At 42.1% G+C, this 7,487-nt stretch overlaps 1 protein-coding gene across 6 annotated transcripts in view; it reads left to right on the top strand.

Annotated features, from left to right (window-relative positions):
* Lrrc63 (leucine rich repeat containing 63) overlaps window positions 1-7,487 on the top strand; it is a 42,901-nt gene that overhangs the window by 14,986 nt on the left and 20,428 nt on the right. The gene's annotated exons all lie outside the window — the stretch shown is intronic.

The following is a 7,487-nucleotide window of genomic DNA, read 5'->3' as shown; positions in this document are numbered from 1 at the left end:
GGGTTTCTAGCCCTAGCTGTCCTGGAACTCACTCTGTAGACCAGGCTGGCCTCAAACTCAGAAGTTCTGCCTGCATCTGCCTCCCAAGTGCTGGGATTAAAGGCATGTGCCACCACTGCCTGGCCTGTTCCCCATTTTTTAAACTGGGTTGTTTTCTTAATTTTTACCCTTTTTAAAGAGTTCTAAAAGTGTAGATACTAGCACTCCATCAGATATCTAACTGGTGAAAAACGTTTCCTATTCTATAGACTTTCACCTTGTCCCTATGATGGTCTTCTTTACCATGCAGAAGCTACCCAGTTTCATGAGGTCCTGCTTATTAATTTTTGGTTTTAGTGTTATTCTATCAGTGTACAGTTCAGAAAGCCCTTTCCTGTGCCAACGAGTTCAAGTCCACTCCCTACTTTATCTTCCATCCTATTTAGAGTGTGTTTTCTTATGTGGTAGTTTGTTCTTTCTTTCCTCCTTTCTTTCCTCCTTTCTTCCTTCCTTCCTTCCTTCCTTCCTTCCTTCCTTCCTTCCTTTCTTTCTTTCTTTTTTTGTTTTTTGTTTGTTTGTTTGTTTGTCTTGTTTTTGTTTTTCGAGACAGGGTTTCTCTGTGTAGCCCTGGCTGTCCTGGAACTCACTCTGTAGACCAGGCTGGCCTTGAACTCAGAAATCCATCTGCCTCTGCCTCCCAAGTGCTGGGATTAAAGGCGTGCACCACCACCGCCCGGTGGTTGTTCTTGATCCGTTTGGAGTTACATTTGGTGCAGAGTGATAGACCTATTTGTATTCGTCTATGCACCACCATGCAGTTTAACCATCTCTATCTGTTAAAGATGCTATATTATCATTGCTCCTTTGTCAAATCCATATGTCCATGGATGTGTGGACTTATGCCCAGATGCTCAACTCAGTTCCCCTGCACAGTGTGTCTATGCTTGTTCCATGCTCTTTTCATTCTGTAGCTCGTTAGTGCGGCTTGACATTGGGTAGTAGTACCTCCAACAGTTCTTTATTATTCAGAATTGTTTTAGCTATCCTGTTTTTCTGTTGTTGTGGACTCCTTCCCTCTTTGCTTGGGAGCAATTTGGTTTCTATAAGCAGCCCCGACAAGCTGGAAGCTAGAGCTGGACACCGCAGTGCGGAACACTGACTGCTGCTCCTGAGATCAAAGACTGACAGGTCTCACGTTTATGTTAAAAGCTTGTCGGACCTTCCTTTCAAGATCCTCCTCCGGTCTGGTGTTTATGGATTATCTCGTGTTTATGTTAGATGGGCGGGTTTCGATTTCCCCTGGGTCTCGTTCTTGAGTGTGGTTATTTAAACTCAGTGATCCCGTAGTAAACAGACACATCTCTCGATACAGCTACATGGCGGCCGTGTTTTTCTTTCCCTCTTACCCGCTTTTGTTCACAGGTACTCAATAATCTCCAGCCCAAGAAGCACCCAACGGAAGTGAAGGTCCGCCGGCCGGACCCCTACATGTTGTTGTTGTTTCTATATGAAGTTGAAGATTGGCTTTCAATTTTTATGAAGAACTGTTGAAATCTTAAGGGGGGGATCAAGTTGAACCTGTAGATTGTTTCTGTGGCTACTTTCATGTTATTAATCCTGCCAATCCATGAACATAGGATAGATCTCCATCTTCTGGTATCTTCTTTAATTTATTTCTTTGATGTCTTAGAGTTTTTATCATTTGAGACTTTTACTTGCTGAATTACAGTTACCCTAGGATGTGTTTTGTTTTGCTTTTTGAGGCTAGTTTGAAAGGTACCTATATCCTTGGTTTCTTTCTCAGTTTTTCATGTGAATATAGAAAGGCAACTGAATTTTTGTGTGTGTTAATTTTGTATTCTGCTGCTTTACTGAAGGTGTTTAACATCATACAGAAATTTCCTGGTAGAGTTCTTAGACTCTTTTGTTATGAAACTATATCATCTGCAAATAAAAATACTTGGCTTCTTCCTTCCTTATTTTTATTCCCTTGATCTTCTTCAGTGGTCTTATTGCTCAAGCTAAGACTTCAAATGCTATACTAAATATACTCATAAAAAGCGGAAATCTTTATTGTATTATTTCTGATTCTAGTCTAAACGCGTTGAGTCTGTCTCAATTTAGGTTAATGTATCTTCTGTAATAATTTTTTGGCTGTTCAAATTTGTGGTTTTGCTCTAAGGTCTAGACATCTTGAGTTATGCCTGAGGTGTTTCTTGGTGTTGATATCTGATCTCGTCTTTGCTGGGTGGGTGTTCTGTTCTTTAGTTGCTGTTCCTGTCTCTGGATCCTAGGTGACCGTGGCCACTGTGGGTTCCCTGGTAAAGAGTGCTTCCTGAAGTCAGTGTGTGGAAGAAAAGAATGGAGACAGACTGAGATGTAAGGCCAAGAGGGGCTGTGAGACAGAGCCAGGGGTTTGCACCAAGAGGCAGCGTGATGGTTTGAATATGCTTCGCCCAGGGAGTGGCACTGTTTGGAGGTATAGCCTTGTTGGAGTACGTGTGTCACTGTAGAGGTGGGTTTTGAGACCCTCCTCCTAGCCACATGGCAGCCAGTCTTCTCCTGTCTGCCTTTGGATCATGAGGCAGAATTCTCAGCTCCTACAGCAATTCCTGCCTAAATGCTGCCATGCTTCATGCCATGATGATAATGGACTGAACCTCAGTCAAATGTTGTCCTTCATAAGAGTTGCCTTGGTTATAGTATCTGTTCATAGCAATAAAACTCTGGCTAAGACAGGTAAAGTTCTTACGGAATGGAGATCGGGTGGGAGGAGGGGCTTCTGCCAGCAGGCTACTTACAGAACTTACAGGAAGACAGAAGAGATCTAGAGTGGAGGGCAGGAAGGACTGTGTCCACTTTGGCCACTGAGATCCCTGGTAGAAAGAGTTTCTGGGGATTGGCAGTTGACACAAAGGAGTAAAGATGGGTTAGAAGGGAAGGCTGAGACGGTGGGCAGGAAAGAGTTAAGTTGGGTCCCTCTCTTGGGTCCCAGAGAACCAAAGCAACTAATTCTTAATCAATGAGCCAAAGCAGAACCCAAATGAAATTAGAGAATTCTGAAAATGAATGACAATGGAAACAGTGTGTCGACATTTATTTGGTGCGTCTGAAACAGTGTTCAGGGAAATGTACAGCTATCAATGCCTGTGTTAGGAAGACTTATCTCAAGGTGGAAGATACACAGAGCCTTGCCCACTGCAATCTGTGAGCGAGTATGTAGTGGACAGATGGGGGGAGAAAGAGAAGCAGAGCAGTTTGAGCACTATGAAGAGAGGCAGAACTGGAGATGTGACGGAGGTGAAGAACAGCCCGACGTGAGAAGCCTGTTGCTGCCGCCCGTGGCTATGGTGATGTCCTTGGCCATGCTTCGGCCACAGTCTTGCCCCTTGCCAGTTGCCACAAAGCAGGAGAATAGGTGGGCTGACCAACTCAGCTACTACCCTGGCCCAGATCCAGAACTTTGAGTTGGCAAACTGCAATATCTACCCCATCTATGAACTACTAAATCACATGAAGGAGCCAGTCCTGAAGAACCAAAGCTATGGGATCTCCATGACACAGGGCAACAACAGGACATCCAAGAGGATTCCTGGTGAGGATCCAGTATTGATCGCGTAGCAGAAGCCAGAAGCCTTGAACCAGACTAATGACTTATTGCAGTGAACGTTTGCAGTGAAGCTGTTTGGGCAAAAGAGTATACTGTGTGACACATCTCAGCTTCCACAGTGAGACTGAAGTTTTGTTTTATTTTGTAGGGGAGGTTTTGGGGGCAGAGGTCGGATATGTTATGACAGGGAGCTGAGAGGGTTTGGGGTGCTTTTTGTGAAATTCATAAAGAATTGATAAAAAGTTTAAAAGAAGAAGTATCACATGTCAACAAATAACCTTCTGACTTAAGACATAGGAAACAAGTGAATTAAACCCAAGGGAGAATAAGGAGGAAATAGTAGAAGTTAGTATAGGAATTAGAGAACAGGAACTCAACAGAAATAATGGCAAAACTGCAAGCATTACTACTTTGAAAAGATTAACAAATTGACAAGGACTACATAGAAAGACCAAACAAACAAAAACAAAACAAAAACTTATGAACGCACAGAAGGTTTAAACTCCCCAAATCAAGAATGAAAGGTCCCTGCTCACCCTACAAAACTAACAAGAAAGAATTTAGATTTTAAAATAACTATCCCAAACGATTTTATAGCTTAGATGAAACGAATGTATTTCTACAAACATGTAAAAGCAGACTGCAAATGGAAAATATGAATGATTTGTAAGAGATCCAACAGTAATTTTAAAACTTCCCATAAAGAAATGTTTCAGTCTAGATGATTTCATGGGTGAATTCTATCAAGTATCCATGAATTAAAAGCAGTCTTTCACAAACTCAACAAATAGGAGAGAACATTTCCCATTTTGAACCATTAAATCAATAACGTACTACTAGTAGAAGTCAGCCATGACAAGACAGGTAACAACAGAGCACATCTCATGACTACATATGTAGAAGTCCTCAGTGAAGGCTTCCAACCCAGAGCACACAAAGACACTTTCCTCCACAACCAAGTGAAGCATCAGGTGAGGCTTACCTCAGGAACACTTAGCGCAACATAGAAAGGTCGATGTAAGATTAAAATACAAACGAGGAAAAACACAACTATCTCAATAGAACAATAGGCTGTTCCTGGGAAATCCCAGCTCCTTTCATGACTCTCTCCAAAAGAACCCACTCAACATCTAGGAATAGAAGGAACTTTGAACACAACTCTCACACCTAGTGTACTTGATGATGGAAGACCAGAAGTTTGCCTCCTCAGATCAGGAACAAAACAGAGATGGATATCCTGGCTACTTCTGTTCAACCTTGCACCGGACCATCTAACCAAGGCAATTGGTAAAGCAGTTATGTCTACCCAGATTCAAAAAAAAATTTTTTTTTTAATTTTTAATATAGTTATTTATTTATTTACTCCCATAAAGATATGGAAATGTTTTATCTCAACAAAAGACTGCATAGTTTTATTAAGATGTTGAAATTATACAAAACAGTGTTTGAAGAAAAGGAGAGGGAGTGAAGCCATCTCCAGTTGCAGATGATATAAATACAATAAGAAACCCAGTAAAATATGGTTATAGTGCATGAGTATTTCCTGAAGTATTGTTGTATATAGAGTTAATACCAAAAAACATCAACTGCATTTTAGTATACTGTCAACATATAATCTTGATAAGAAAATTGGTGAAGCAATTTCATTTAAAAATCACAAGAAAAATAGTGAAATATTTAGGAGTAGGTTCAACCGAAGTATCACACCTACACTGTGATATTTCAGTAGAAGAGGGTATGAGATGTGTATAGATGGACAAATATCTCACGTTCACTGATTTGATGTTCTTCTGATGGTACTTCCACATTAATCCACAGATCAATTAAGTTTTACATTTTCATATGAAAACTAAGGGACATGAAATTATTATGAGACTGCAGTGGAGCAATCTGAGTGGGACACCTGGCATGCTACTGATGTACTATGGTGAATTCTGCTCCGGAAATATTTCTTCCTCCCTTATCATGGCCTGATGGCCTTATATGAAAATATGAGTTCATCAAAATCTCGGACTTTTTGAAGACTGAAACATTCTATCCTTTCAGGGAAGTCCTTAAAACAGAAAAAAAAAAACAAAAACAAAACACAAACAAACAAACAAAAACTCAAAAACTAAAACAAAACAAAAACCCTCCAAGTAATTTCAGGAAGTTCCTGAATCTGAACAGATCCACCCACCACCACCCTGCCTCCAAGAATAAACAGTAAAGCCTAGTGAGAGTCACCATTAGAGGAACAAAGCTGAAAAGAAGACTGGGAGCTAGCCCAGCTGTCTGGAAGAAGTAGAGGCTGGCTGAGCTGCCTGAAGAAGTACACACCTACTGAGTCACTTGGAAGGCACACCCTCCAATCTGTTGAGCTGCCTGTTGGCTGGGCAGTTTACTTCAGATCCCCAGCTTTGTGAGCTGTCACCCATGCTGGGTTGGCTTTGGTGACTCAGCTGTCTTTGGGTCCTTTCTGCTCCTCACCCATATTCCTGTAAATAACCCCAATGAAGCTCATTGGACTTTTGGTGGTATCCAGACTTTGGTCTGTTGTGGGAGTGTGTGTGTTCTTGTCCCCCAGATAAAGTTTTGTCTCACAACAGCATGGATGTGTGTTTTTGTCTGTGTCTGTGTATATGTATACTTGTGCGGAGGTATCCATGGAGGTCAAGAGACAACACTGTATCCCATGGAGTTGCAGGCAGTTGTGAGCCGACCCACTTGTGTGCAAGGATCAGAACTCCAGTCTTCTTCAAGCATTAAGTTCTTTTAACCTCTGACCCATCTCTCCAGCCCTGCAATGGCAATTCTTGAGTCAAGGACGCACGATATCACAACACATCATATGAATCCCATATTGATTTGAGGGCTTTGTTCTTTTAGGTTCATTTTATTCTAATGAATGTATAAGTTAAAGCGTCCCACAACTAGTCTAAGGAAGCTTTTCAGACTCTCTACATCACAGAAGGACCAATCTGAAGCCAAGGAGCCTCACCTAGGGTTTTGCACTTCCATTATCAATCACCTTTTATTGGCTTCTCCACTGCTCATTTACATACTCTGGAAAGGAAAACCAGGCCCTATCAACCAATCTTCCTACCAAGACTACATGGAGTCTCATGGCCAATGCATCATTCAGCTCTCATCAGAGAAGCGTCTTCTTACAACATATGTGGCAATTCACACAGAGACTCTCAGCCAATCCTCGGGTGCGGAGAATCAGAGGCTGAAGTGCTCAGCCCCAACTGAGAGGTACGCAGCGGACCTCTCCCTCTAAGGCTCAGAGATCAACGTAGAAGAGTGTGGTGGAAAGGTTCTAAGAGGGAGAGGTGGTGGATGACTTCATAGAAGCATGGCGGATGCACAAACAAGCTCATAGAAATCATTTGGGCATGCATAAAACCTGGGCAAAACCAAGCCAAACAAGATCCCAGCATGGAGAAGAGAGGTGGGCACAAAGTCCTGCCCGTAATTGAGGTGACTGGTACTTGATAATTGCTAGGGGAGGGAAAGGCAGTTCTCATTAATGGTGTGACTCCTGGTACCAGAGCAGTCTTCACAAATGAGACTCGGTGGTCAGAGACAGAGAGAGACAGTCAGGGTAAGTGTATAGAGTGGGTAGGGAGATGCGCGTGGGGACAACACATGGAGGAGTTGAAGGAGCATGACCATGATCAAAATTCATTGTACGAAATTCTCAAAGAATTAGTAAAATCACCATTTAAAAGGAACAACTATGGCAGTTGAGATGACAGAGACGCAGCTCCACAGCACCCTTCGTGACTCAGGTGTCCCCATTCCCTCCTTACTTAACACCCAGTGGTAACCCTGCCTTGGTCTCTCTCTAAAAACATTTACTGAGACAATATGAGCCAAGATGTTTTTTTCTCTACTGATTTTACTGTATTAGTTT

The sequence above is a fragment of the Mastomys coucha genome, unplaced genomic scaffold, assembly GCF_008632895.1.
Source record: "Mastomys coucha isolate ucsf_1 unplaced genomic scaffold, UCSF_Mcou_1 pScaffold9, whole genome shotgun sequence".
NCBI lineage: Eukaryota > Metazoa > Chordata > Mammalia > Rodentia > Muridae > Mastomys > Mastomys coucha.
Note: the sequence above shows the minus strand (reverse complement) of the source record. Positions and strands in the feature narration are given on the sequence as shown.